The sequence below is a fragment of the Siphateles boraxobius genome, unplaced genomic scaffold, assembly GCF_051911475.1.
Source record: "Siphateles boraxobius isolate OS27281-9 unplaced genomic scaffold, OSU_SipBor_1 77, whole genome shotgun sequence".
Taxonomy (NCBI): domain Eukaryota; kingdom Metazoa; phylum Chordata; class Actinopteri; order Cypriniformes; family Leuciscidae; genus Siphateles; species Siphateles boraxobius.
The window spans coordinates 28,815-51,664 of NW_027509205.1; the positions used below are offsets into that span (position 1 = coordinate 28,815).

At 40.7% G+C, this 22,850-nt stretch overlaps 57 non-coding genes across 57 annotated transcripts; all 57 read right to left on the minus strand.

The window, feature by feature from the left end:
• Positions 1 to 180: 180 nt before the first annotated feature.
• Positions 181 to 299, minus strand: LOC143726395 (5S ribosomal RNA). The gene has a single exon (XR_013198644.1). It is a non-coding gene; the product is annotated as a 5S ribosomal RNA (ribosomal RNA).
• A 162-nt stretch (positions 300 to 461) lies between these two features.
• On the minus strand, positions 462 to 580 carry LOC143726406 (5S ribosomal RNA). The gene has a single exon (XR_013198655.1). It is a non-coding gene; the product is annotated as a 5S ribosomal RNA (ribosomal RNA).
• A 363-nt stretch (positions 581 to 943) lies between these two features.
• LOC143726349 (5S ribosomal RNA) lies at positions 944 to 1,062 on the minus strand. Its single transcript, XR_013198598.1, has one exon. It is a non-coding gene; the product is annotated as a 5S ribosomal RNA (ribosomal RNA).
• A 372-nt stretch (positions 1,063 to 1,434) lies between these two features.
• LOC143726418 (5S ribosomal RNA) lies at positions 1,435 to 1,553 on the minus strand. The gene has a single exon (XR_013198666.1). It is a non-coding gene; the product is annotated as a 5S ribosomal RNA (ribosomal RNA).
• A 162-nt stretch (positions 1,554 to 1,715) lies between these two features.
• On the minus strand, positions 1,716 to 1,834 carry LOC143726429 (5S ribosomal RNA). Its single transcript, XR_013198677.1, has one exon. It is a non-coding gene; the product is annotated as a 5S ribosomal RNA (ribosomal RNA).
• Positions 1,835 to 2,204: 370 nt separating this feature from the next.
• On the minus strand, positions 2,205 to 2,323 carry LOC143726242 (5S ribosomal RNA). Its single transcript, XR_013198495.1, has one exon. It is a non-coding gene; the product is annotated as a 5S ribosomal RNA (ribosomal RNA).
• A 161-nt stretch (positions 2,324 to 2,484) lies between these two features.
• LOC143726442 (5S ribosomal RNA) lies at positions 2,485 to 2,603 on the minus strand. The gene has a single exon (XR_013198689.1). It is a non-coding gene; the product is annotated as a 5S ribosomal RNA (ribosomal RNA).
• A 372-nt stretch (positions 2,604 to 2,975) lies between these two features.
• Positions 2,976 to 3,094, minus strand: LOC143726453 (5S ribosomal RNA). Its single transcript, XR_013198700.1, has one exon. It is a non-coding gene; the product is annotated as a 5S ribosomal RNA (ribosomal RNA).
• A 162-nt stretch (positions 3,095 to 3,256) lies between these two features.
• Positions 3,257 to 3,375, minus strand: LOC143726459 (5S ribosomal RNA). The gene has a single exon (XR_013198701.1). It is a non-coding gene; the product is annotated as a 5S ribosomal RNA (ribosomal RNA).
• A 363-nt stretch (positions 3,376 to 3,738) lies between these two features.
• Positions 3,739 to 3,857, minus strand: LOC143726460 (5S ribosomal RNA). Its single transcript, XR_013198702.1, has one exon. It is a non-coding gene; the product is annotated as a 5S ribosomal RNA (ribosomal RNA).
• A 161-nt stretch (positions 3,858 to 4,018) lies between these two features.
• LOC143726461 (5S ribosomal RNA) lies at positions 4,019 to 4,137 on the minus strand. The gene has a single exon (XR_013198703.1). It is a non-coding gene; the product is annotated as a 5S ribosomal RNA (ribosomal RNA).
• Positions 4,138 to 4,509: 372 nt separating this feature from the next.
• LOC143726462 (5S ribosomal RNA) lies at positions 4,510 to 4,628 on the minus strand. The gene has a single exon (XR_013198704.1). It is a non-coding gene; the product is annotated as a 5S ribosomal RNA (ribosomal RNA).
• A 363-nt stretch (positions 4,629 to 4,991) lies between these two features.
• LOC143726463 (5S ribosomal RNA) lies at positions 4,992 to 5,110 on the minus strand. Its single transcript, XR_013198705.1, has one exon. It is a non-coding gene; the product is annotated as a 5S ribosomal RNA (ribosomal RNA).
• Positions 5,111 to 5,477: 367 nt separating this feature from the next.
• LOC143726464 (5S ribosomal RNA) lies at positions 5,478 to 5,596 on the minus strand. The gene has a single exon (XR_013198706.1). It is a non-coding gene; the product is annotated as a 5S ribosomal RNA (ribosomal RNA).
• Positions 5,597 to 5,758: 162 nt separating this feature from the next.
• LOC143726465 (5S ribosomal RNA) lies at positions 5,759 to 5,877 on the minus strand. The gene has a single exon (XR_013198707.1). It is a non-coding gene; the product is annotated as a 5S ribosomal RNA (ribosomal RNA).
• Positions 5,878 to 6,039: 162 nt separating this feature from the next.
• Positions 6,040 to 6,158, minus strand: LOC143726466 (5S ribosomal RNA). Its single transcript, XR_013198708.1, has one exon. It is a non-coding gene; the product is annotated as a 5S ribosomal RNA (ribosomal RNA).
• Positions 6,159 to 6,530: 372 nt separating this feature from the next.
• On the minus strand, positions 6,531 to 6,649 carry LOC143726468 (5S ribosomal RNA). The gene has a single exon (XR_013198710.1). It is a non-coding gene; the product is annotated as a 5S ribosomal RNA (ribosomal RNA).
• Positions 6,650 to 7,021: 372 nt separating this feature from the next.
• LOC143726469 (5S ribosomal RNA) lies at positions 7,022 to 7,140 on the minus strand. Its single transcript, XR_013198711.1, has one exon. It is a non-coding gene; the product is annotated as a 5S ribosomal RNA (ribosomal RNA).
• A 363-nt stretch (positions 7,141 to 7,503) lies between these two features.
• On the minus strand, positions 7,504 to 7,622 carry LOC143726470 (5S ribosomal RNA). Its single transcript, XR_013198712.1, has one exon. It is a non-coding gene; the product is annotated as a 5S ribosomal RNA (ribosomal RNA).
• A 162-nt stretch (positions 7,623 to 7,784) lies between these two features.
• Positions 7,785 to 7,903, minus strand: LOC143726471 (5S ribosomal RNA). Its single transcript, XR_013198713.1, has one exon. It is a non-coding gene; the product is annotated as a 5S ribosomal RNA (ribosomal RNA).
• Positions 7,904 to 8,266: 363 nt separating this feature from the next.
• Positions 8,267 to 8,385, minus strand: LOC143726472 (5S ribosomal RNA). The gene has a single exon (XR_013198714.1). It is a non-coding gene; the product is annotated as a 5S ribosomal RNA (ribosomal RNA).
• A 162-nt stretch (positions 8,386 to 8,547) lies between these two features.
• On the minus strand, positions 8,548 to 8,666 carry LOC143726473 (5S ribosomal RNA). The gene has a single exon (XR_013198715.1). It is a non-coding gene; the product is annotated as a 5S ribosomal RNA (ribosomal RNA).
• Positions 8,667 to 9,029: 363 nt separating this feature from the next.
• On the minus strand, positions 9,030 to 9,148 carry LOC143726350 (5S ribosomal RNA). Its single transcript, XR_013198599.1, has one exon. It is a non-coding gene; the product is annotated as a 5S ribosomal RNA (ribosomal RNA).
• A 373-nt stretch (positions 9,149 to 9,521) lies between these two features.
• On the minus strand, positions 9,522 to 9,640 carry LOC143726474 (5S ribosomal RNA). Its single transcript, XR_013198716.1, has one exon. It is a non-coding gene; the product is annotated as a 5S ribosomal RNA (ribosomal RNA).
• Positions 9,641 to 9,802: 162 nt separating this feature from the next.
• LOC143726475 (5S ribosomal RNA) lies at positions 9,803 to 9,921 on the minus strand. The gene has a single exon (XR_013198717.1). It is a non-coding gene; the product is annotated as a 5S ribosomal RNA (ribosomal RNA).
• Positions 9,922 to 10,291: 370 nt separating this feature from the next.
• On the minus strand, positions 10,292 to 10,410 carry LOC143726243 (5S ribosomal RNA). The gene has a single exon (XR_013198496.1). It is a non-coding gene; the product is annotated as a 5S ribosomal RNA (ribosomal RNA).
• A 161-nt stretch (positions 10,411 to 10,571) lies between these two features.
• LOC143726476 (5S ribosomal RNA) lies at positions 10,572 to 10,690 on the minus strand. Its single transcript, XR_013198718.1, has one exon. It is a non-coding gene; the product is annotated as a 5S ribosomal RNA (ribosomal RNA).
• Positions 10,691 to 11,062: 372 nt separating this feature from the next.
• On the minus strand, positions 11,063 to 11,181 carry LOC143726478 (5S ribosomal RNA). Its single transcript, XR_013198719.1, has one exon. It is a non-coding gene; the product is annotated as a 5S ribosomal RNA (ribosomal RNA).
• A 162-nt stretch (positions 11,182 to 11,343) lies between these two features.
• LOC143726480 (5S ribosomal RNA) lies at positions 11,344 to 11,462 on the minus strand. The gene has a single exon (XR_013198721.1). It is a non-coding gene; the product is annotated as a 5S ribosomal RNA (ribosomal RNA).
• Positions 11,463 to 11,825: 363 nt separating this feature from the next.
• Positions 11,826 to 11,944, minus strand: LOC143726481 (5S ribosomal RNA). Its single transcript, XR_013198722.1, has one exon. It is a non-coding gene; the product is annotated as a 5S ribosomal RNA (ribosomal RNA).
• Positions 11,945 to 12,115: 171 nt separating this feature from the next.
• Positions 12,116 to 12,234, minus strand: LOC143726482 (5S ribosomal RNA). Its single transcript, XR_013198724.1, has one exon. It is a non-coding gene; the product is annotated as a 5S ribosomal RNA (ribosomal RNA).
• Positions 12,235 to 12,396: 162 nt separating this feature from the next.
• Positions 12,397 to 12,515, minus strand: LOC143726483 (5S ribosomal RNA). Its single transcript, XR_013198725.1, has one exon. It is a non-coding gene; the product is annotated as a 5S ribosomal RNA (ribosomal RNA).
• A 162-nt stretch (positions 12,516 to 12,677) lies between these two features.
• Positions 12,678 to 12,796, minus strand: LOC143726484 (5S ribosomal RNA). The gene has a single exon (XR_013198726.1). It is a non-coding gene; the product is annotated as a 5S ribosomal RNA (ribosomal RNA).
• A 372-nt stretch (positions 12,797 to 13,168) lies between these two features.
• LOC143726485 (5S ribosomal RNA) lies at positions 13,169 to 13,287 on the minus strand. The gene has a single exon (XR_013198727.1). It is a non-coding gene; the product is annotated as a 5S ribosomal RNA (ribosomal RNA).
• A 372-nt stretch (positions 13,288 to 13,659) lies between these two features.
• On the minus strand, positions 13,660 to 13,778 carry LOC143726486 (5S ribosomal RNA). Its single transcript, XR_013198728.1, has one exon. It is a non-coding gene; the product is annotated as a 5S ribosomal RNA (ribosomal RNA).
• Positions 13,779 to 14,141: 363 nt separating this feature from the next.
• On the minus strand, positions 14,142 to 14,260 carry LOC143726487 (5S ribosomal RNA). The gene has a single exon (XR_013198729.1). It is a non-coding gene; the product is annotated as a 5S ribosomal RNA (ribosomal RNA).
• A 162-nt stretch (positions 14,261 to 14,422) lies between these two features.
• Positions 14,423 to 14,541, minus strand: LOC143726488 (5S ribosomal RNA). Its single transcript, XR_013198730.1, has one exon. It is a non-coding gene; the product is annotated as a 5S ribosomal RNA (ribosomal RNA).
• Positions 14,542 to 14,904: 363 nt separating this feature from the next.
• Positions 14,905 to 15,023, minus strand: LOC143726489 (5S ribosomal RNA). Its single transcript, XR_013198731.1, has one exon. It is a non-coding gene; the product is annotated as a 5S ribosomal RNA (ribosomal RNA).
• A 162-nt stretch (positions 15,024 to 15,185) lies between these two features.
• Positions 15,186 to 15,304, minus strand: LOC143726491 (5S ribosomal RNA). The gene has a single exon (XR_013198733.1). It is a non-coding gene; the product is annotated as a 5S ribosomal RNA (ribosomal RNA).
• A 363-nt stretch (positions 15,305 to 15,667) lies between these two features.
• Positions 15,668 to 15,786, minus strand: LOC143726352 (5S ribosomal RNA). The gene has a single exon (XR_013198601.1). It is a non-coding gene; the product is annotated as a 5S ribosomal RNA (ribosomal RNA).
• A 372-nt stretch (positions 15,787 to 16,158) lies between these two features.
• Positions 16,159 to 16,277, minus strand: LOC143726492 (5S ribosomal RNA). The gene has a single exon (XR_013198734.1). It is a non-coding gene; the product is annotated as a 5S ribosomal RNA (ribosomal RNA).
• Positions 16,278 to 16,439: 162 nt separating this feature from the next.
• LOC143726494 (5S ribosomal RNA) lies at positions 16,440 to 16,558 on the minus strand. The gene has a single exon (XR_013198735.1). It is a non-coding gene; the product is annotated as a 5S ribosomal RNA (ribosomal RNA).
• A 370-nt stretch (positions 16,559 to 16,928) lies between these two features.
• Positions 16,929 to 17,047, minus strand: LOC143726244 (5S ribosomal RNA). The gene has a single exon (XR_013198497.1). It is a non-coding gene; the product is annotated as a 5S ribosomal RNA (ribosomal RNA).
• A 161-nt stretch (positions 17,048 to 17,208) lies between these two features.
• On the minus strand, positions 17,209 to 17,327 carry LOC143726495 (5S ribosomal RNA). Its single transcript, XR_013198736.1, has one exon. It is a non-coding gene; the product is annotated as a 5S ribosomal RNA (ribosomal RNA).
• Positions 17,328 to 17,699: 372 nt separating this feature from the next.
• On the minus strand, positions 17,700 to 17,818 carry LOC143726496 (5S ribosomal RNA). Its single transcript, XR_013198737.1, has one exon. It is a non-coding gene; the product is annotated as a 5S ribosomal RNA (ribosomal RNA).
• A 162-nt stretch (positions 17,819 to 17,980) lies between these two features.
• Positions 17,981 to 18,099, minus strand: LOC143726497 (5S ribosomal RNA). The gene has a single exon (XR_013198738.1). It is a non-coding gene; the product is annotated as a 5S ribosomal RNA (ribosomal RNA).
• A 363-nt stretch (positions 18,100 to 18,462) lies between these two features.
• LOC143726498 (5S ribosomal RNA) lies at positions 18,463 to 18,581 on the minus strand. The gene has a single exon (XR_013198739.1). It is a non-coding gene; the product is annotated as a 5S ribosomal RNA (ribosomal RNA).
• A 161-nt stretch (positions 18,582 to 18,742) lies between these two features.
• LOC143726499 (5S ribosomal RNA) lies at positions 18,743 to 18,861 on the minus strand. Its single transcript, XR_013198740.1, has one exon. It is a non-coding gene; the product is annotated as a 5S ribosomal RNA (ribosomal RNA).
• A 363-nt stretch (positions 18,862 to 19,224) lies between these two features.
• Positions 19,225 to 19,343, minus strand: LOC143726500 (5S ribosomal RNA). Its single transcript, XR_013198741.1, has one exon. It is a non-coding gene; the product is annotated as a 5S ribosomal RNA (ribosomal RNA).
• Positions 19,344 to 19,505: 162 nt separating this feature from the next.
• Positions 19,506 to 19,624, minus strand: LOC143726501 (5S ribosomal RNA). Its single transcript, XR_013198742.1, has one exon. It is a non-coding gene; the product is annotated as a 5S ribosomal RNA (ribosomal RNA).
• A 372-nt stretch (positions 19,625 to 19,996) lies between these two features.
• LOC143726503 (5S ribosomal RNA) lies at positions 19,997 to 20,115 on the minus strand. Its single transcript, XR_013198744.1, has one exon. It is a non-coding gene; the product is annotated as a 5S ribosomal RNA (ribosomal RNA).
• A 372-nt stretch (positions 20,116 to 20,487) lies between these two features.
• Positions 20,488 to 20,606, minus strand: LOC143726504 (5S ribosomal RNA). Its single transcript, XR_013198745.1, has one exon. It is a non-coding gene; the product is annotated as a 5S ribosomal RNA (ribosomal RNA).
• Positions 20,607 to 20,969: 363 nt separating this feature from the next.
• Positions 20,970 to 21,088, minus strand: LOC143726505 (5S ribosomal RNA). Its single transcript, XR_013198746.1, has one exon. It is a non-coding gene; the product is annotated as a 5S ribosomal RNA (ribosomal RNA).
• Positions 21,089 to 21,250: 162 nt separating this feature from the next.
• Positions 21,251 to 21,369, minus strand: LOC143726506 (5S ribosomal RNA). Its single transcript, XR_013198747.1, has one exon. It is a non-coding gene; the product is annotated as a 5S ribosomal RNA (ribosomal RNA).
• Positions 21,370 to 21,732: 363 nt separating this feature from the next.
• On the minus strand, positions 21,733 to 21,851 carry LOC143726507 (5S ribosomal RNA). The gene has a single exon (XR_013198748.1). It is a non-coding gene; the product is annotated as a 5S ribosomal RNA (ribosomal RNA).
• Positions 21,852 to 22,013: 162 nt separating this feature from the next.
• LOC143726508 (5S ribosomal RNA) lies at positions 22,014 to 22,132 on the minus strand. Its single transcript, XR_013198749.1, has one exon. It is a non-coding gene; the product is annotated as a 5S ribosomal RNA (ribosomal RNA).
• Positions 22,133 to 22,495: 363 nt separating this feature from the next.
• Positions 22,496 to 22,614, minus strand: LOC143726353 (5S ribosomal RNA). The gene has a single exon (XR_013198602.1). It is a non-coding gene; the product is annotated as a 5S ribosomal RNA (ribosomal RNA).
• Positions 22,615 to 22,850: the final 236 nt, after the last annotated feature.

Sequence of the window (22,850 nt, forward strand, 5' to 3'; positions counted from 1 at the left end):
GTATTCCCATGCGGCCTCCCATCCAAGTACTAACCAGGCCTTATTTAAAAGCTTAGACCATTAGTGAAGAAGACTAAGAAGAACTTTTGAAAAAACTCAAACTCTTTCATGCTTTCTGAAGAATCTCAGAGACTTTTTAAGGCTTTTTGAAGCTCAGGGACTCTTTTTTTTTTTTTTAAAAGCTTACAGCACCTGGTATTCCCAGGCGGTCTCCCATCCAAGTACTAACCAGGCCCGACCCTGCTTAGCTTCCGAGATCAGACGAGATCGGGCGTGCCCAAGGTGGTATGGCCGTAAGCGAATACTGCTGCCAAAATTGGGCTATTTAAAAGGTTAGACCATTAGTGAAGAAAACTAAGAACAACTTTTGAAAAAACTCAAACTCTTTCATGCTTTCTGAAGAATCTCAGAGACTTTTTAAGGCTTTTTGAAGCTCAGGCACTCTTTTTTTTTTTTTTAAAAGCTTACAGCACCTGGTATTCCCAGGCGGTCTCCCATCCAAGTACTAACCAGGCCCGACCCTGCTTAGCTTCCGAGATCAGACGAGATCGGGCGTGCCCAAGGTGGTATGGCCGTAAGCGAAAACTGCTGCCAAAATTGGGCTATTTAAAAGGTTAGACCATTAGTGAAGAAAACTAAGAACAACTTTTGAAAAAACTCAAACTCTTTCATGCTTTCTGAAGAATCTCAGAGACTTTTTAAGGGTTTTTGAAGAAGCTCAGGGACTCTTTTTTTTTTTTCTTAAAAAAGCTTACAACACCTAGTATTCCCATGCGGCCTCCCATCCAAGTACTAACCAGGCCTTATTTAAAAGCTTAGACCATTAGTGAAGAAGACTAAGAAGAACTTTTGAAAAAACTCAAACTCTTTCATGCTTTCTGAAGAATCTCAGAGACTTTTTAAGGCTTTTTGAAGCTCAGGCACTCTTTTTTTTTTTTTTAAAAGCTTACAGCACCTGGTATTCCCAGGCGGTCTCCCATCCAAGTACTAACCAGGCCCGACCCTGCTTAGCTTCCGAGATCAGACGAGATCGGGCGTGCCCAAGGTGGTATGGCCTTAAGCGAAAACTGCTGCCAAAATTGGGCTATTTAAAAGGTTAGACCATTAGTGAAGAAAACTAAGAACAACTTTTGAAAAAACTCAAACTCTTTCATGCTTTCTGAAGAATCTCAGAGACTTTTTAAGGGTTTTTGAAGAAGCTCAGGGACTCTTTTTTTTTTTTCTTAAAAAAGCTTACAACACCTAGTATTCCCATGCGGCCTCCCATCCAAGTACTAACCAGGCCTTATTTAAAAGCTTAGACCATTAGTGAAGAAGACTAAGAAGAACTTTTGAAAAAACTCAAACTCTTTCATGCTTTCTGAAGAATCTCAGAGACTTTTTAAGGCTTTTTGAAGCTCAGGCACTCTTTTTTTTTTTTTTTTTTTTTTTAAAAGCTTACAGCACCTGGTATTCCCAGGCGGTCTCCCATCCAAGTACTAACCAGGCCCGACCCTGCTTAGCTTCCGAGATCAGACGAGATCGGGCGTGCCCAAGGTGGTATGGCCGTAAGCGAAAACTGCTGCCAAAATTGGGCTATTTAAAAGGTTAGACCATTAGTGAAGAAAACTAAGAACAACTTTTGAAAAAACTCAAACTCTTTCATGCTTTCTGAAGAATCTCAGAGACTTTTTAAGGCTTTTTGAAGCTCAGGCACTCTTTTTTTTTTTTAAAAAAGCTTACAGCACCTGGTATTCCCAGGCGGTCTCCCATCCAAGTACTAACCAGGCCCGACCCTGCTTAGCTTCCGAGATCAGACGAGATCGGGCGTGCCCAAGGTGGTATGGCCGTAAGCGAAAACTGCTGCCAAAATTGGGCTATTTAAAAGGTTAGACCATTAGTGAAGAAAACTAAGAACAACTTTTGAAAAAACTCAAACTCTTTCATGCTTTCTGAAGAATCTCAGAGACTTTTTAAGGGTTTTTGAAGAAGCTCAGGGACTCTTTTTTTTTTTTCTTAAAAAAGCTTACAACACCTAGTATTCCCATGCGGCCTCCCATCCAAGTACTAACCAGGCCTTATTTAAAAGCTTAGACCATTAGTGAAGAAGACTAAGAAGAACTTTTGAAAAAACTCAAACTCTTTCATGCTTTCTGAAGAATCTCAGAGACTTTTTAAGGCTTTTTGAAGCTCAGGCACTCTTTTTTTTTTTTTTTTTTTTTTAAAGATTACAGCACCTGGTATTCCCAGGCGGTCTCCCATCCAAGTACTAACCAGGCCCGACCCTGCTTAGCTTCCGAGATCAGACGAGATCGGGCGTGCCCAAGGTGGTATGGCCGTAAGCGAATACTGCTGCCAAAATTGGGCTATTTAAAAGGTTAGACCATTAGTGAAGAAAACTAAGAACAACTTTTGAAAAAACTCAAACTCTTTCATGCTTTCTGAAGAATCTCAGAGACTTTTTAAGGCTTTTTGAAGCTCAGGCACTCTTTTTTTTTTTTTAAAAGCTTACAGCACCTGGTATTCCCAGGCGGTCTCCCATCCAAGTACTAACCAGGCCCGACCCTGCTTAGCTTCCGAGATCAGACGAGATCGGGCGTGCCCAAGGTGGTATGGCCGTAAGCTAAAACTGCTGCCAAAATTGGGCTATTTAAAAGGTTAGACCATTAGTGAAGAAAACTAAGAACAACTTTTGAAAAAACTCAAGCTCTTTCATGCTTTCTGAAGAATCTCAGAGACTTTTTAAGGCTTTTTGAAGAAGCTCAGGGACTCTTTTTTTTTTTTCTTAAAAAAGCTTACAACACCTAGTATTCCCATGCGGCCTCCCATCCAAGTACTAACCAGGCCTTATTTAAAAGCTTAGACCATTAGTGAAGAAGACTAAGAAGAACTTTTGAAAAAACTCAAACTCTTTCATGCTTTCTGAAGAATCTCAGAGACTTTTTAAGGCTTTTTGAAGCTCAGGCACTCTTTTTTTTTTATTTTTTTTTTTTAAAAGCTTACAGCACCTGGTATTCCCAGGCGGTCTCCCATCCAAGTACTAACCAGGCCCGACCCTGCTTAGCTTCCGAGATCAGACGAGATCGGGCGTGCCCAAGGTGGTATGGCCGTAAGCGAAAACTGCTGCCAAAATTGGGCTATTTAAAAGGTTAGACCATTAGTGAAGAAAACTAAGAACAACTTTTGAAAAAACTCAAACTCTTTCATGCTTTCTGAAGAATCTCAGAGACTTTTTAAGGCTTTTTGAAGCTCAGGGACTCTTTTTTTTTTTTTTAAAAGCTTACAGCACCTGGTATTCCCAGGCGGTCTCCCATCCAAGTACTAACCAGGCCCGACCCTGCTTAGCTTCCGAGATCAGACGAGATCGGGCGTGCCCAAGGTGGTATGGCCGTAAGCTAAAACTGCTGCCAAAATTGGGCTATTTAAAAGGTTAGACCATTAGTGAAGAAAACTAAGAACAACTTTTGAAAAAACTCAAGCTCTTTCTTGCTTTCTGAAGAATCTCAGAGACTTTTTAAGGCTTTTTGAAGAAGCTCAGGGACTCTTTTTTTTTTTTCTTAAAAAAGCTTACAACACCTAGTATTCCCATGCGCCCTCCCATCCAAGTACTAACCAGGCCTTATTTAAAAGCTTAGACCATTAGTGAAGAAGACTAAGAAGAACTTTTGAAAAAACTCAAACTCTTTCATGCTTTCTGAAGAATCTCAGAGACTTTTTAAGGCTTTTTGAAGCTCAGGGACTCTTTTTTTTTTTTTTAAAAGCTTACAGCACCTGGTATTCCCAGGCGGTCTCCCATCCAAGTACTAACCAGGCCCGACCCTGCTTAGCTTCCGAGATCAGACGAGATCGGGCGTGCCCAAGGTGGTATGGCCGTAAGCGAATACTGCTGCCAAAATTGGGCTATTTAAAAGGTTAGACCATTAGTGAAGAAAACTAAGAACAACTTTTGAAAAAACTCAAACTCTTTCATGCTTTCTGAAGAATCTCAGAGACTTTTTAAGGCTTTTTGAAGCTCAGGCACTCTTTTTTTTTTTTAAAAAGCTTACAGCACCTGGTATTCCCAGGCGGTCTCCCATCCAAGTACTAACCAGGCCCGACCCTGCTTAGCTTCCGAGATCAGACGAGATCGGGCGTGCCCAAGGTGGTATGGCCGTAAGCGAAAACTGCTGCCAAAATTGGGCTATTTAAAAGGTTAGACCATTAGTGAAGAAAACTAAGAACAACTTTTGAAAAAACTCAAACTCTTTCATGCTTTCTGAAGAATCTCAGAGACTTTTTAAGGGTTTTTGAAGAAGCTCAGGGACTCTTTTTTTTTTTTCTTAAAAAAGCTTACAACACCTAGTATTCCCATGCGGCCTCCCATCCAAGTACTAACCAGGCCTTATTTAAAAGCTTAGACCATTAGTGAAGAAGACTAAGAAGAACTTTTGAAAAAACTCAAACTCTTTCATGCTTTCTGAAGAATCTCAGAGACTTTTTAAGGCTTTTTGAAGCTCAGGCACTCTTTTTTTTTTATTTTTTTTTTTTAAAAGCTTACAGCACCTGGTATTCCCAGGCGGTCTCCCATCCAAGTACTAACCAGGCCCGACCCTGCTTAGCTTCCGAGATCAGACGAGATCGGGCGTGCCCAAGGTGGTATGGCCGTAAGCTAAAACTGCTGCCAAAATTGGGCTATTTAAAAGGTTAGACCATTAGTGAAGAAAACTAAGAACAACTTTTGAAAAAACTCAAGCTCTTTCATGCTTTCTGAAGAATCTCAGAGACTTTTTAAGGCTTTTTGAAGAAGCTCAGGGACTCTTTTTTTTTTTTCTTAAAAAAGCTTACAACACCTAGTATTCCCATGCGGCCTCCCATCCAAGTACTAACCAGGCCTTATTTAAAAGCTTAGACCATTAGTGAAGAAGACTAAGAAGAACTTTTGAAAAAACTCAAACTCTTTCATGCTTTCTGAAGAATCTCAGAGACTTTTTAAGGCTTTTTGAAGCTCAGGGACTCTTTTTTTTTTTTTTAAAAGCTTACAGCACCTGGTATTCCCAGGCGGTCTCCCATCCAAGTACTAACCAGGCCCGACCCTGCTTAGCTTCCGAGATCAGACGAGATCGGGCGTGCCCAAGGTGGTATGGCCGTAAGCGAATACTGCTGCCAAAATTGGGCTATTTAAAAGGTTAGACCATTAGTGAAGAAAACTAAGAACAACTTTTGAAAAAACTCAAACTCTTTCATGCTTTCTGAAGAATCTCAGAGACTTTTTAAGGCTTTTTGAAGCTCAGGCACTCTTTTTTTTTTTTTTAAAAGCTTACAGCACCTGGTATTCCCAGGCGGTCTCCCATCCAAGTACTAACCAGGCCTTATTTAAAAGCTTAGACCATTAGTGAAGAAGACTAAGAAGAACTTTTGAAAAAACTCAAACTCTTTCATGCTTTCTGAAGAATCTCAGAGACTTTTTAAGGCTTTTTGAAGCTCAGGCACTCTTTTTTTTTTTTTTTTTTTTTTTTAAAAGCTTACAGCACCTGGTATTCCCAGGCGGTCTCCCATCCAAGTACTAACCAGGCCCGACCCTGCTTAGCTTCCGAGATCAGACGAGATCGGGCGTGCCCAAGGTGGTATGGCCGTAAGCGAAAACTGCTGCCAAAATTGGGCTATTTAAAAGGTTAGACCATTAGTGAAGAAAACTAAGAACAACTTTTGAAAAAACTCAAACTCTTTCATGCTTTCTGAAGAATCTCAGAGACTTTTTAAGGCTTTTTGAAGCTCAGGCACTCTTTTTTTTTTTTAAAAAAGCTTACAGCACCTGGTATTCCCAGGCGGTCTCCCATCCAAGTACTAACCAGGCCCGACCCTGCTTAGCTTCCGAGATCAGACGAGATCGGGCGTGCCCAAGGTGGTATGGCCGTAAGCGAAAACTGCTGCCAAAATTGGGCTATTTAAAAGGTTAGACCATTAGTGAAGAAAACTAAGAACAACTTTTGAAAAAACTCAAACTCTTTCATGCTTTCTGAAGAATCTCAGAGACTTTTTAAGGCTTTTTGAAGCTCAGGCACTCTTTTTTTTTTTTTAAAAAGCTTACAGCACCTGGTATTCCCAGGCGGTCTCCCATCCAAGTACTAACCAGGCCCGACCCTGCTTAGCTTCCGAGATCAGACGAGATCGGGCGTGCCCAAGGTGGTATGGCCGTAAGCGAAAACTGCTGCCAAAATTGGGCTATTTAAAAGGTTAGACCATTAGTGAAGAAAACTAAGAACAACTTTTGAAAAAACTCAAACTCTTTCATGCTTTCTGAAGAATCTCAGAGACTTTTTAAGGGTTTTTGAAGAAGCTCAGGGACTCTTTTTTTTTTTTCTTAAAAAAGCTTACAACACCTAGTATTCCCATGCGGCCTCCCATCCAAGTACTAACCAGGCCTTATTTAAAAGCTTAGACCATTAGTGAAGAAGACTAAGAAGAACTTTTGAAAAAACTCAAACTCTTTCATGCTTTCTGAAGAATCTCAGAGACTTTTTAAGGCTTTTTGAAGCTCAGGCACTCTTTTTTTTTATTTTTTTTTTTTTAAAAGCTTACAGCACCTGGTATTCCCAGGCGGTCTCCCATCCAAGTACTAACCAGGCCCGACCCTGCTTAGCTTCCGAGATCAGACGAGATCGGGCGTGCCCAAGGTGGTATGGCCGTAAGCTAAAACTGCTGCCAAAATTGGGCTATTTAAAAGGTTAGACCATTAGTGAAGAAAACTAAGAACAACTTTTGAAAAAACTCAAGCTCTTTCATGCTTTCTGAAGAATCTCAGAGACTTTTTAAGGCTTTTTGAAGAAGCTCAGGGACTCTTTTTTTTTTTTCTTAAAAAAGCTTACAACACCTAGTATTCCCATGCGGCCTCCCATCCAAGTACTAACCAGGCCTTATTTAAAAGCTTAGACCATTAGTGAAGAAGACTAAGAAGAACTTTTGAAAAAACTCAAACTCTTTCATGCTTTCTGAAGAATCTCAGAGACTTTTTAAGGCTTTTTGAAGCTCAGGCACTCTTTTTTTTTTATTTTTTTTTTTTAAAAGCTTACAGCACCTGGTATTCCCAGGCGGTCTCCCATCCAAGTACTAACCAGGCCCGACCCTGCTTAGCTTCCGAGATCAGACGAGATCGGGCGTGCCCAAGGTGGTATGGCCGTAAGCTAAAACTGCTGCCAAAATTGGGCTATTTAAAAGGTTAGACCATTAGTGAAGAAAACTAAGAACAACTTTTGAAAAAACTCAAGCTCTTTCATGCTTTCTGAAGAATCTCAGAGACTTTTTAAGGCTTTTTGAAGAAGCTCAGGGACTCTTTTTTTTTTTTCTTAAAAAAGCTTACAACACCTAGTATTCCCATGCGGCCTCCCATCCAAGTACTAACCAGGCCTTATTTAAAAGCTTAGACCATTAGTGAAGAAGACTAAGAAGAACTTTTGAAAAAACTCAAACTCTTTCATGCTTTCTGAAGAATCTCAGAGACTTTTTAAGGCTTTTTGAAGCTCAGGGACTCTTTTTTTTTTTTTTAAAAGCTTACAGCACCTGGTATTCCCAGGCGGTCTCCCATCCAAGTACTAACCAGGCCCGACCCTGCTTAGCTTCCGAGATCAGACGAGATCGGGCGTGCCCAAGGTGGTATGGCCGTAAGCGAATACTGCTGCCAAAATTGGGCTATTTAAAAGGTTAGACCATTAGTGAAGAAAACTAAGAACAACTTTTGAAAAAACTCAAACTCTTTCATGCTTTCTGAAGAATCTCAGAGACTTTTTAAGGCTTTTTGAAGCTCAGGCACTCTTTTTTTTTTTTTTAAAAGCTTACAGCACCTGGTATTCCCAGGCGGTCTCCCATCCAAGTACTAACCAGGCCCGACCCTGCTTAGCTTCCGAGATCAGACGAGATCGGGCGTGCCCAAGGTGGTATGGCCGTAAGCTAAAACTGCTGCCAAAATTGGGCTATTTAAAAGGTTAGACCATTAGTGAAGAAAACTAAGAACAACTTTTGAAAAAACTCAAGCTCTTTCATGCTTTCTGAAGAATCTCAGAGACTTTTTAAGGCTTTTTGAAGAAGCTCAGGGACTCTTTTTTTTTTTTCTTAAAAAAGCTTACAACACCTAGTATTCCCATGCGGCCTCCCATCCAAGTACTAACCAGGCCTTATTTAAAAGCTTAGACCATTAGTGAAGAAGACTAAGAAGAACTTTTGAAAAAACTCAAACTCTTTCATGCTTTCTGAAGAATCTCAGAGACTTTTTAAGGCTTTTTGAAGCTCAGGGACTCTTTTTTTTTTTTTTAAAAGCTTACAGCACCTGGTATTCCCAGGCGGTCTCCCATCCAAGTACTAACCAGGCCCGACCCTGCTTAGCTTCCGAGATCAGACGAGATCGGGCGTGCCCAAGGTGGTATGGCCGTAAGCGAATACTGCTGCCAAAATTGGGCTATTTAAAAGGTTAGACCATTAGTGAAGAAAACTAAGAACAACTTTTGAAAAAACTCAAACTCTTTCATGCTTTCTGAAGAATCTCAGAGACTTTTTAAGGCTTTTTGAAGCTCAGGCACTCTTTTTTTTTTTTTTAAAAGCTTACAGCACCTGGTATTCCCAGGCGGTCTCCCATCCAAGTACTAACCAGGCCCGACCCTGCTTAGCTTCCGAGATCAGACGAGATCGGGCGTGCCCAAGGTGGTATGGCCGTAAGCGAAAACTGCTGCCAAAATTGGGCTATTTAAAAGGTTAGACCATTAGTGAAGAAAACTAAGAACAACTTTTGAAAAAACTCAAACTCTTTCATGCTTTCTGAAGAATCTCAGAGACTTTTTAAGGGTTTTTGAAGAAGCTCAGGGACTCTTTTTTTTTTTTCTTAAAAAAGCTTACAACACCTAGTATTCCCATGCGGCCTCCCATCCAAGTACTAACCAGGCCTTATTTAAAAGCTTAGACCATTAGTGAAGAAGACTAAGAAGAACTTTTGAAAAAACTCAAACTCTTTCATGCTTTCTGAAGAATCTCAGAGACTTTTTAAGGCTTTTTGAAGCTCAGGCACTCTTTTTTTTTTTTTTAAAAGCTTACAGCACCTGGTATTCCCAGGCGGTCTCCCATCCAAGTACTAACCAGGCCCGACCCTGCTTAGCTTCCGAGATCAGACGAGATCGGGCGTGCCCAAGGTGGTATGGCCTTAAGCGAAAACTGCTGCCAAAATTGGGCTATTTAAAAGGTTAGACCATTAGTGAAGAAAACTAAGAACAACTTTTGAAAAAACTCAAACTCTTTCATGCTTTCTGAAGAATCTCAGAGACTTTTTAAGGGTTTTTGAAGAAGCTCAGGGACTCTTTTTTTTTTTTCTTAAAAAAGCTTACAACACCTAGTATTCCCATGCGGCCTCCCATCCAAGTACTAACCAGGCCTTATTTAAAAGCTTAGACCATTAGTGAAGAAGACTAAGAAGAACTTTTGAAAAAACTCAAACTCTTTCATGCTTTCTGAAGAATCTCAGAGACTTTTTAAGGCTTTTTGAAGCTCAGGCACTCTTTTTTTTTTTTTTTTTTTTTTTTAAAAGCTTACAGCACCTGGTATTCCCAGGCGGTCTCCCATCCAAGTACTAACCAGGCCCGACCCTGCTTAGCTTCCGAGATCAGACGAGATCGGGCGTGCCCAAGGTGGTATGGCCGTAAGCGAAAACTGCTGCCAAAATTGGGCTATTTAAAAGGTTAGACCATTAGTGAAGAAAACTAAGAACAACTTTTGAAAAAACTCAAACTCTTTCATGCTTTCTGAAGAATCTCAGAGACTTTTTAAGGCTTTTTGAAGCTCAGGCACTCTTTTTTTTTTTTAAAAAAGCTTACAGCACCTGGTATTCCCAGGCGGTCTCCCATCCAAGTACTAACCAGGCCCGACCCTGCTTAGCTTCCGAGATCAGACGAGATCGGGCGTGCCCAAGGTGGTATGGCCGTAAGCGAAAACTGCTGCCAAAATTGGGCTATTTAAAAGGTTAGACCATTAGTGAAGAAAACTAAGAACAACTTTTGAAAAAACTCAAACTCTTTCATGCTTTCTGAAGAATCTCAGAGACTTTTTAAGGGTTTTTGAAGAAGCTCAGGGACTCTTTTTTTTTTTTCTTAAAAAAGCTTACAACACCTAGTATTCCCATGCGGCCTCCCATCCAAGTACTAACCAGGCCTTATTTAAAAGCTTAGACCATTAGTGAAGAAGACTAAGAAGAACTTTTGAAAAAACTCAAACTCTTTCATGCTTTCTGAAGAATCTCAGAGACTTTTTAAGGCTTTTTGAAGCTCAGGCACTCTTTTTTTTTTTTTTTTTTTTTTAAAGATTACAGCACCTGGTATTCCCAGGCGGTCTCCCATCCAAGTACTAACCAGGCCCGACCCTGCTTAGCTTCCGAGATCAGACGAGATCGGGCGTGCCCAAGGTGGTATGGCCGTAAGCGAATACTGCTGCCAAAATTGGGCTATTTAAAAGGTTAGACCATTAGTGAAGAAAACTAAGAACAACTTTTGAAAAAACTCAAACTCTTTCATGCTTTCTGAAGAATCTCAGAGACTTTTTAAGGCTTTTTGAAGCTCAGGCACTCTTTTTTTTTTTTTAAAAGCTTACAGCACCTGGTATTCCCAGGCGGTCTCCCATCCAAGTACTAACCAGGCCCGACCCTGCTTAGCTTCCGAGATCAGACGAGATCGGGCGTGCCCAAGGTGGTATGGCCGTAAGCTAAAACTGCTGCCAAAATTGGGCTATTTAAAAGGTTAGACCATTAGTGAAGAAAACTAAGAACAACTTTTGAAAAAACTCAAGCTCTTTCATGCTTTCTGAAGAATCTCAGAGACTTTTTAAGGCTTTTTGAAGAAGCTCAGGGACTCTTTTTTTTTTTTCTTAAAAAAGCTTACAACACCTAGTATTCCCATGCGGCCTCCCATCCAAGTACTAACCAGGCCTTATTTAAAAGCTTAGACCATTAGTGAAGAAGACTAAGAAGAACTTTTGAAAAAACTCAAACTCTTTCATGCTTTCTGAAGAATCTCAGAGACTTTTTAAGGCTTTTTGAAGCTCAGGCACTCTTTTTTTTTTATTTTTTTTTTTTAAAAGCTTACAGCACCTGGTATTCCCAGGCGGTCTCCCATCCAAGTACTAACCAGGCCCGACCCTGCTTAGCTTCCGAGATCAGACGAGATCGGGCGTGCCCAAGGTGGTATGGCCGTAAGCGAAAACTGCTGCCAAAATTGGGCTATTTAAAAGGTTAGACCATTAGTGAAGAAAACTAAGAACAACTTTTGAAAAAACTCAAACTCTTTCATGCTTTCTGAAGAATCTCAGAGACTTTTTAAGGCTTTTTGAAGCTCAGGGACTCTTTTTTTTTTTTTTAAAAGCTTACAGCACCTGGTATTCCCAGGCGGTCTCCCATCCAAGTACTAACCAGGCCCGACCCTGCTTAGCTTCCGAGATCAGACGAGATCGGGCGTGCCCAAGGTGGTATGGCCGTAAGCTAAAACTGCTGCCAAAATTGGGCTATTTAAAAGGTTAGACCATTAGTGAAGAAAACTAAGAACAACTTTTGAAAAAACTCAAGCTCTTTCTTGCTTTCTGAAGAATCTCAGAGACTTTTTAAGGCTTTTTGAAGAAGCTCAGGGACTCTTTTTTTTTTTTCTTAAAAAAGCTTACAACACCTAGTATTCCCATGCGCCCTCCCATCCAAGTACTAACCAGGCCTTATTTAAAAGCTTAGACCATTAGTGAAGAAGACTAAGAAGAACTTTTGAAAAAACTCAAACTCTTTCATGCTTTCTGAAGAATCTCAGAGACTTTTTAAGGCTTTTTGAAGCTCAGGGACTCTTTTTTTTTTTTTTAAAAGCTTACAGCACCTGGTATTCCCAGGCGGTCTCCCATCCAAGTACTAACCAGGCCCGACCCTGCTTAGCTTCCGAGATCAGACGAGATCGGGCGTGCCCAAGGTGGTATGGCCGTAAGCGAATACTGCTGCCAAAATTGGGCTATTTAAAAGGTTAGACCATTAGTGAAGAAAACTAAGAACAACTTTTGAAAAAACTCAAACTCTTTCATGCTTTCTGAAGAATCTCAGAGACTTTTTAAGGCTTTTTGAAGCTCAGGCACTCTTTTTTTTTTTTTTTTTTTTTTTAAAAGCTTACAGCACCTGGTATTCCCAGGCGGTCTCCCATCCAAGTACTAACCAGGCCCGACCCTGCTTAGCTTCCGAGATCAGACGAGATCGGGCGTGCCCAAGGTGGTATGGCCGTAAGCGAAAACTGCTGCCAAAATTGGGCTATTTAAAAGGTTAGACCATTAGTGAAGAAAACTAAGAACAACTTTTGAAAAAACTCAAACTCTTTCATGCTTTCTGAAGAATCTCAGAGACTTTTTAAGGCTTTTTGAAGCTCAGGCACTCTTTTTTTTTTTTAAAAAAGCTTACAGCACCTGGTATTCCCAGGCGGTCTCCCATCCAAGTACTAACCAGGCCCGACCCTGCTTAGCTTCCGAGATCAGACGAGATCGGGCGTGCCCAAGGTGGTATGGCCGTAAGCGAAAACTGCTGCCAAAATTGGGCTATTTAAAAGGTTAGACCATTAGTGAAGAAAACTAAGAACAACTTTTGAAAAAACTCAAACTCTTTCATGCTTTCTGAAGAATCTCAGAGACTTTTTAAGGCTTTTTGAAGCTCAGGCACTCTTTTTTTTTTTTTAAAAAGCTTACAGCACCTGGTATTCCCAGGCGGTCTCCCATCCAAGTACTAACCAGGCCCGACCCTGCTTAGCTTCCGAGATCAGACGAGATCGGGCGTGCCCAAGGTGGTATGGCCGTAAGCGAAAACTGCTGCCAAAATTGGGCTATTTAAAAGGTTAGACCATTAGTGAAGAAAACTAAGAACAACTTTTGAAAAAACTCAAACTCTTTCATGCTTTCTGAAGAATCTCAGAGACTTTTTAAGGGTTTTTGAAGAAGCTCAGGGACTCTTTTTTTTTTTTCTTAAAAAAGCTTACAACACCTAGTATTCCCATGCGGCCTCCCATCCAAGTACTAACCAGGCCTTATTTAAAAGCTTAGACCATTAGTGAAGAAGACTAAGAAGAACTTTTGAAAAAACTCAAACTCTTTCATGCTTTCTGAAGAATCTCAGAGACTTTTTAAGGCTTTTTGAAGCTCAGGCACTCTTTTTTTTTATTTTTTTTTTTTTAAAAGCTTACAGCACCTGGTATTCCCAGGCGGTCTCCCATCCAAGTACTAACCAGGCCCGACCCTGCTTAGCTTCCGAGATCAGACGAGATCGGGCGTGCCCAAGGTGGTATGGCCGTAAGCTAAAACTGCTGCCAAAATTGGGCTATTTAAAAGGTTAGACCATTAGTGAAGAAAACTAAGAACAACTTTTGAAAAAACTCAAGCTCTTTCATGCTTTCTGAAGAATCTCAGAGACTTTTTAAGGCTTTTTGAAGAAGCTCAGGGACTCTTTTTTTTTTTTCTTAAAAAAGCTTACAACACCTAGTATTCCCATGCGGCCTCCCATCCAAGTACTAACCAGGCCTTATTTAAAAGCTTAGACCATTAGTGAAGAAGACTAAGAAGAACTTTTGAAAAAACTCAAACTCTTTCATGCTTTCTGAAGAATCTCAGAGACTTTTTAAGGCTTTTTGAAGCTCAGGCACTCTTTTTTTTTTATTTTTTTTTTTTAAAAGCTTACAGCACCTGGTATTCCCAGGCGGTCTCCCATCCAAGTACTAACCAGGCCCGACCCTGCTTAGCTTCCGAGATCAGACGAGATCGGGCGTGCCCAAGGTGGTATGGCCGTAAGCTAAAACTGCTGCCAAAATTGGGCTATTTAAAAGGTTAGACCATTAGTGAAGAAAACTAAGAACAACTTTTGAAAAAACTCAAGCTCTTTCATGCTTTCTGAAGAATCTCAGAGACTTTTTAAGGCTTTTTGAAGAAGCTCAGGGACTCTTTTTTTTTTTTCTTAAAAAAGCTTACAACACCTAGTATTCCCATGCGGCCTCCCATCCAAGTACTAACCAGGCCTTATTTAAAAGCTTAGACCATTAGTGAAGAAGACTAAGAAGAACTTTTGAAAAAACTCAAACTCTTTCATGCTTTCTGAAGAATCTCAGAGACTTTTTAAGGCTTTTTGAAGCTCAGGGACTCTTTTTTTTTTTTTTAAAAGCTTACAGCACCTGGTATTCCCAGGCGGTCTCCCATCCAAGTACTAACCAGGCCCGACCCTGCTTAGCTTCCGAGATCAGACGAGATCGGGCGTGCCCAAGGTGGTATGGCCGTAAGCGAATACTGCTGCCAAAATTGGGCTATTTAAAAGGTTAGACCATTAGTGAAGAAAACTAAGAACAACTTTTGAAAAAACTCAAACTCTTTCATGCTTTCTGAAGAATCTCAGAGACTTTTTAAGGCTTTTTGAAGCTCAGGCACTCTTTTTTTTTTTTTTAAAAGCTTACAGCACCTGGTATTCCCAGGCGGTCTCCCATCCAAGTACTAACCAGGCCCGACCCTGCTTAGCTTCCGAGATCAGACGAGATCGGGCGTGCCCAAGGTGGTATGGCCGTAAGCTAAAACTGCTGCCAAAATTGGGCTATTTAAAAGGTTAGACCATTAGTGAAGAAAACTAAGAACAACTTTTGAAAAAACTCAAGCTCTTTCATGCTTTCTGAAGAATCTCAGAGACTTTTTAAGGCTTTTTGAAGAAGCTCAGGGACTCTTTTTTTTTTTTCTTAAAAAAGCTTACAACACCTAGTATTCCCATGCGGCCTCCCATCCAAGTACTAACCAGGCCTTATTTAAAAGCTTAGACCATTAGTGAAGAAGACTAAGAAGAACTTTTGAAAAAACTCAAACTCTTTCATGCTTTCTGAAGAATCTCAGAGACTTTTTAAGGCTTTTTGAAGCTCAGGGACTCTTTTTTTTTTTTTTAAAAGCTTACAGCACCTGGTATTCCCAGGCGGTCTCCCATCCAAGTACTAACCAGGCCCGACCCTGCTTAGCTTCCGAGATCAGACGAGATCGGGCGTGCCCAAGGTGGTATGGCCGTAAGCGAATACTGCTGCCAAAATTGGGCTATTTAAAAGGTTAGACCATTAGTGAAGAAAACTAAGAACAACTTTTGAAAAAACTCAAACTCTTTCATGCTTTCTGAAGAATCTCAGAGACTTTTTAAGGCTTTTTGAAGCTCAGGCACTCTTTTTTTTTTTTTTAAAAGCTTACAGCACCTGGTATTCCCAGGCGGTCTCCCATCCAAGTACTAACCAGGCCCGACCCTGCTTAGCTTCCGAGATCAGACGAGATCGGGCGTGCCCAAGGTGGTATGGCCGTAAGCGAAAACTGCTGCCAAAATTGGGCTATTTAAAAGGTTAGACCATTAGTGAAGAAAACTAAGAACAACTTTTGAAAAAACTCAAACTCTTTCATGCTTTCTGAAGAATCTCAGAGACTTTTTAAGGGTTTTTGAAGAAGCTCAGGGACTCTTTTTTTTTTTTCTTAAAAAAGCTTACAACACCTAGTATTCCCATGCGGCCTCCCATCCAAGTACTAACCAGGCCTTATTTAAAAGCTTAGACCATTAGTGAAGAAGACTAAGAAGAACTTTTGAAAAAACTCAAACTCTTTCATGCTTTCTGAAGAATCTCAGAGACTTTTTAAGGCTTTTTGAAGCTCAGGCACTCTTTTTTTTTTTTTTAAAAGCTTACAGCACCTGGTATTCCCAGGCGGTCTCCCATCCAAGTACTAACCAGGCCCGACCCTGCTTAGCTTCCGAGATCAGACGAGATCGGGCGTGCCCAAGGTGGTATGGCCTTAAGCGAAAACTGCTGCCAAAATTGGGCTATTTAAAAGGTTAGACCATTAGTGAAGAAAACTAAGAACAACTTTTGAAAAAACTCAAACTCTTTCATGCTTTCTGAAGAATCTCAGAGACTTTTTAAGGGTTTTTGAAGAAGCTCAGGGACTCTTTTTTTTTTTTCTTAAAAAAGCTTACAACACCTAGTATTCCCATGCGGCCTCCCATCCAAGTACTAACCAGGCCTTATTTAAAAGCTTAGACCATTAGTGAAGAAGACTAAGAAGAACTTTTGAAAAAACTCAAACTCTTTCATGCTTTCTGAAGAATCTCAGAGACTTTTTAAGGCTTTTTGAAGCTCAGGCACTCTTTTTTTTTTTTTTTTTTTTTTTAAAAGCTTACAGCACCTGGTATTCCCAGGCGGTCTCCCATCCAAGTACTAACCAGGCCCGACCCTGCTTAGCTTCCGAGATCAGACGAGATCGGGCGTGCCCAAGGTGGTATGGCCGTAAGCGAAAACTGCTGCCAAAATTGGGCTATTTAAAAGGTTAGACCATTAGTGAAGAAAACTAAGAACAACTTTTGAAAAAACTCAAACTCTTTCATGCTTTCTGAAGAATCTCAGAGACTTTTTAAGGCTTTTTGAAGCTCAGGCACTCTTTTTTTTTTTTAAAAAAGCTTACAGCACCTGGTATTCCCAGGCGGTCTCCCATCCAAGTACTAACCAGGCCCGACCCTGCTTAGCTTCCGAGATCAGACGAGATCGGGCGTGCCCAAGGTGGTATGGCCGTAAGCGAAAACTGCTGCCAAAATTGGGCTATTTAAAAGGTTAGACCATTAGTGAAGAAAACTAAGAACAACTTTTGAAAAAACTCAAACTCTTTCATGCTTTCTGAAGAATCTCAGAGACTTTTTAAGGGTTTTTGAAGAAGCTCAGGGACTCTTTTTTTTTTTTCTTAAAAAAGCTTACAACACCTAGTATTCCCATGCGGCCTCCCATCCAAGTACTAACCAGGCCTTATTTAAAAGCTTAGACCATTAGTGAAGAAGACTAAGAAGAACTTTTGAAAAAACTCAAACTCTTTCATGCTTTCTGAAGAATCTCAGAGACTTTTTAAGGCTTTTTGAAGCTCAGGCACTCTTTTTTTTTTTTTTTTTTTTTTAAAGATTACAGCACCTGGTATTCCCAGGCGGTCTCCCATCCAAGTACTAACCAGGCCCGACCCTGCTTAGCTTCCGAGATCAGACGAGATCGGGCGTGCCCAAGGTGGTATGGCCGTAAGCGAATACTGCTGCCAAAATTGGGCTATTTAAAAGGTTAGACCATTAGTGAAGAAAACTAAGAACAACTTTTGAAAAAACTCAAACTCTTTCATGCTTTCTGAAGAATCTCAGAGACTTTTTAAGGCTTTTTGAAGCTCAGGCACTCTTTTTTTTTTTTTAAAAGCTTACAGCACCTGGTATTCCCAGGCGGTCTCCCATCCAAGTACTAACCAGGCCCGACCCTGCTTAGCTTCCGAGATCAGACGAGATCGGGCGTGCCCAAGGTGGTATGGCCGTAAGCTAAAACTGCTGCCAAAATTGGGCTATTTAAAAGGTTAGACCATTAGTGAAGAAAACTAAGAACAACTTTTGAAAAAACTCAAGCTCTTTCATGCTTTCTGAAGAATCTCAGAGACTTTTTAAGGCTTTTTGAAGAAGCTCAGGGACTCTTTTTTTTTTTTCTTAAAAAAGCTTACAACACCTAGTATTCCCATGCGGCCTCCCATCCAAGTACTAACCAGGCCTTATTTAAAAGCTTAGACCATTAGTGAAGAAGACTAAGAAGAACTTTTGAAAAAACTCAAACTCTTTCATGCTTTCTGAAGAATCTCAGAGACTTTTTAAGGCTTTTTGAAGCTCAGGCACTCTTTTTTTTTTATTTTTTTTTTTTAAAAGCTTACAGCACCTGGTATTCCCAGGCGGTCTCCCATCCAAGTACTAACCAGGCCCGACCCTGCTTAGCTTCCGAGATCAGACGAGATCGGGCGTGCCCAAGGTGGTATGGCCGTAAGCGAAAACTGCTGCCAAAATTGGGCTATTTAAAAGGTTAGACCATTAGTGAAGAAAACTAAGAACAACTTTTGAAAAAACTCAAACTCTTTCATGCTTTCTGAAGAATCTCAGAGACTTTTTAAGGCTTTTTGAAGCTCAGGGACTCTTTTTTTTTTTTTTAAAAGCTTACAGCACCTGGTATTCCCAGGCGGTCTCCCATCCAAGTACTAACCAGGCCCGACCCTGCTTAGCTTCCGAGATCAGACGAGATCGGGCGTGCCCAAGGTGGTATGGCCGTAAGCTAAAACTGCTGCCAAAATTGGGCTATTTAAAAGGTTAGACCATTAGTGAAGAAAACTAAGAACAACTTTTGAAAAAACTCAAGCTCTTTCTTGCTTTCTGAAGAATCTCAGAGACTTTTTAAGGCTTTTTGAAGAAGCTCAGGGACTCTTTTTTTTTTTTCTTAAAAAAGCTTACAACACCTAGTATTCCCATGCGCCCTCCCATCCAAGTACTAACCAGGCCTTATTTAAAAGCTTAGACCATTAGTGAAGAAGACTAAGAAGAACTTTTGAAAAAACTCAAACTCTTTCATGCTTTCTGAAGAATCTCAGAGACTTTTTAAGGCTTTTTGAAGCTCAGGGACTCTTTTTTTTTTTTTTAAAAGCTTACAGCACCTGGTATTCCCAGGCGGTCTCCCATCCAAGTACTAACCAGGCCCGACCCTGCTTAGCTTCCGAGATCAGACGAGATCGGGCGTGCCCAAGGTGGTATGGCCGTAAGCGAATACTGCTGCCAAAATTGGGCTATTTAAAAGGTTAGACCATTAGTGAAGAAAACTAAGAACAACTTTTGAAAAAACTCAAACTCTTTCATGCTTTCTGAAGAATCTCAGAGACTTTTTAAGGCTTTTTGAAGCTCAGGCACTCTTTTTTTTTTTTAAAAAGCTTACAGCACCTGGTATTCCCAGGCGGTCTCCCATCCAAGTACTAACCAGGCCCGACCCTGCTTAGCTTCCGAGATCAGACGAGATCGGGCGTGCCCAAGGTGGTATGGCCGTAAGCGAAAACTGCTGCCAAAATTGGGCTATTTAAAAGGTTAGACCATTAGTGAAGAAAACTAAGAACAACTTTTGAAAAAACTCAAACTCTTTCATGCTTTCTGAAGAATCTCAGAGACTTTTTAAGGGTTTTTGAAGAAGCTCAGGGACTCTTTTTTTTTTTTCTTAAAAAAGCTTACAACACCTAGTATTCCCATGCGGCCTCCCATCCAAGTACTAACCAGGCCTTATTTAAAAGCTTAGACCATTAGTGAAGAAGACTAAGAAGAACTTTTGAAAAAACTCAAACTCTTTCATGCTTTCTGAAGAATCTCAGAGACTTTTTAAGGCTTTTTGAAGCTCAGGGACTCTTTTTTTTTTTTTTAAAAGCTTACAGCACCTGGTATTCCCAGGCGGTCTCCCATCCAAGTACTAACCAGGCCCGACCCTGCTTAGCTTCCGAGATCAGACGAGATCGGGCGTGCCCAAGGTGGTATGGCCGTAAGCGAAAACTGCTGCCAAAATTGGGCTATTTAAAAGGTTAGACCATTAGTGAAGAAAACTAAGAACAACTTTTGAAAAAACTCAAACTCTTTCATGCTTTCTGAAGAATCTCAGAGACTTTTTAAGGCTTTTTGAAGCTCAGGCACTCTTTTTTTTTTTTTAAAAAGCTTACAGCACCTGGTATTCCCAGGCGGTCTCCCATCCAAGTACTAACCAGGCCCGACCCTGCTTAGCTTCCGAGATCAGACGAGATCGGGCGTGCCCAAGGTGGTATGGCCGTAAGCGAAAACTGCTGCCAAAATTGGGCTATTTAAAAGGTTAGACCATTAGTGAAGAAAACTAAGAACAACTTTTGAAAAAACTCAAACTCTTTCATGCTTTCTGAAGAATCTCAGAGACTTTTTAAGGGTTTTTGAAGAAGCTCAGGGACTCTTTTTTTTTTTTCTTAAAAAAGCTTACAACACCTAGTATTCCCATGCGGCCTCCCATCCAAGTACTAACCAGGCCTTATTTAAAAGCTTAGACCATTAGTGAAGAAGACTAAGAAGAACTTTTGAAAAAACTCAAACTCTTTCATGCTTTCTGAAGAATCTCAGAGACTTTTTAAGGCTTTTTGAAGCTCAGGCACTCTTTTTTTTTATTTTTTTTTTTTTAAAAGCTTACAGCACCTGGTATTCCCAGGCGGTCTCCCATCCAAGTACTAACCAGGCCCGACCCTGCTTAGCTTCCGAGATCAGACGAGATCGGGCGTGCCCAAGGTGGTATGGCCGTAAGCTAAAACTGCTGCCAAAATTGGGCTATTTAAAAGGTTAGACCATTAGTGAAGAAAACTAAGAACAACTTTTGAAAAAACTCAAGCTCTTTCATGCTTTCTGAAGAATCTCAGAGACTTTTTAAGGCTTTTTGAAGAAGCTCAGGGACTCTTTTTTTTTTTTCTTAAAAAAGCTTACAACACCTAGTATTCCCATGCGGCCTCCCATCCAAGTACTAACCAGGCCTTATTTAAAAGCTTAGACCATTAGTGAAGAAGACTAAGAAGAACTTTTGAAAAAACTCAAACTCTTTCATGCTTTCTGAAGAATCTCAGAGACTTTTTAAGGCTTTTTGAAGCTCAGGCACTCTTTTTTTTTTATTTTTTTTTTTTAAAAGCTTACAGCACCTGGTATTCCCAGGCGGTCTCCCATCCAAGTACTAACCAGGCCCGACCCTGCTTAGCTTCCGAGATCAGACGAGATCGGGCGTGCCCAAGGTGGTATGGCCGTAAGCTAAAACTGCTGCCAAAATTGGGCTATTTAAAAGGTTAGACCATTAGTGAAGAAAACTAAGAACAACTTTTGAAAAAACTCAAGCTCTTTCATGCTTTCTGAAGAATCTCAGAGACTTTTTAAGGCTTTTTGAAGAAGCTCAGGGACTCTTTTTTTTTTTTCTTAAAAAAGCTTACAACACCTAGTATTCCCATGCGGCCTCCCATCCAAGTACTAACCAGGCCTTATTTAAAAGCTTAGACCATTAGTGAAGAAGACTAAGAAGAACTTTTGAAAAAACTCAAACTCTTTCATGCTTTCTGAAGAATCTCAGAGACTTTTTAAGGCTTTTTGAAGCTCAGGGACTCTTTTTTTTTTTTTTAAAAGCTTACAGCACCTGGTATTCCCAGGCGGTCTCCCATCCAAGTACTAACCAGGCCCGACCCTGCTTAGCTTCCGAGATCAGACGAGATCGGGCGTGCCCAAGGTGGTATGGCCGTAAGCGAATACTGCTGCCAAAATTGGGCTATTTAAAAGGTTAGACCATTAGTGAAGAAAACTAAGAACAACTTTTGAAAAAACTCAAACTCTTTCATGCTTTCTGAAGAATCTCAGAGACTTTTTAAGGCTTTTTGAAGCTCAGGCACTCTTTTTTTTTTTTTTAAAAGCTTACAGCACCTGGTATTCCCAGGCGGTCTCCCATCCAAGTACTAACCAGGCCCGACCCTGCTTAGCTTCCGAGATCAGACGAGATCGGGCGTGCCCAAGGTGGTATGGCCGTAAGCTAAAACTGCTGCCAAAATTGGGCTATTTAAAAGGTTAGACCATTAGTGAAGAAAACTAAGAACAACTTTTGAAAAAACTCAAGCTCTTTCATGCTTTCTGAAGAATCTCAGAGACTTTTTAAGGCTTTTTGAAGAAGCTCAGGGACTCTTTTTTTTTTTTCTTAAAAAAGCTTACAACACCTAGTATTCCCATGCGGCCTCCCATCCAAGTACTAACCAGGCCTTATTTAAAAGCTTAGACCATTAGTGAAGAAGACTAAGAAGAACTTTTGAAAAAACTCAAACTCTTTCATGCTTTCTGAAGAATCTCAGAGACTTTTTAAGGCTTTTTGAAGCTCAGGGACTCTTTTTTTTTTTTTTAAAAGCTTACAGCACCTGGTATTCCCAGGCGGTCTCCCATCCAAGTACTAACCAGGCCCGACCCTGCTTAGCTTCCGAGATCAGACGAGATCGGGCGTGCCCAAGGTGGTATGGCCGTAAGCGAATACTGCTGCCAAAATTGGGCTATTTAAAAGGTTAGACCATTAGTGAAGAAAACTAAGAACAACTTTTGAAAAAACTCAAACTCTTTCATGCTTTCTGAAGAATCTCAGAGACTTTTTAAGGCTTTTTGAAGCTCAGGCACTCTTTTTTTTTTTTTTAAAAGCTTACAGCACCTGGTATTCCCAGGCGGTCTCCCATCCAAGTACTAACCAGGCCCGACCCTGCTTAGCTTCCGAGATCAGACGAGATCGGGCGTGCCCAAGGTGGTATGGCCGTAAGCGAAAACTGCTGCCAAAATTGGGCTATTTAAAAGGTTAGACCATTAGTGAAGAAAACTAAGAACAACTTTTGAAAAAACTCAAACTCTTTCATGCTTTCTGAAGAATCTCAGAGACTTTTTAAGGGTTTTTGAAGAAGCTCAGGGACTCTTTTTTTTTTTTCTTAAAAAAGCTTACAACACCTAGTATTCCCATGCGGCCTCCCATCCAAGTACTAACCAGGCCTTATTTAAAAGCTTAGACCATTAGTGAAGAAGACTAAGAAGAACTTTTGAAAAAACTCAAACTCTTTCATGCTTTCTGAAGAATCTCAGAGACTTTTTAAGGCTTTTTGAAGCTCAGGCACTCTTTTTTTTTTTTTTAAAAGCTTACAGCACCTGGTATTCCCAGGCGGTCTCCCATCCAAGTACTAACCAGGCCCGACCCTGCTTAGCTTCCGAGATCAGACGAGATCGGGCGTGCCCAAGGTGGTATGGCCTTAAGCGAAAACTGCTGCCAAAATTGGGCTATTTAAAAGGTTAGACCATTAGTGAAGAAAACTAAGAACAACTTTTGAAAAAACTCAAACTCTTTCATGCTTTCTGAAGAATCTCAGAGACTTTTTAAGGGTTTTTGAAGAAGCTCAGGGACTCTTTTTTTTTTTTCTTAAAAAAGCTTACAACACCTAGTATTCCCATGCGGCCTCCCATCCAAGTACTAACCAGGCCTTATTTAAAAGCT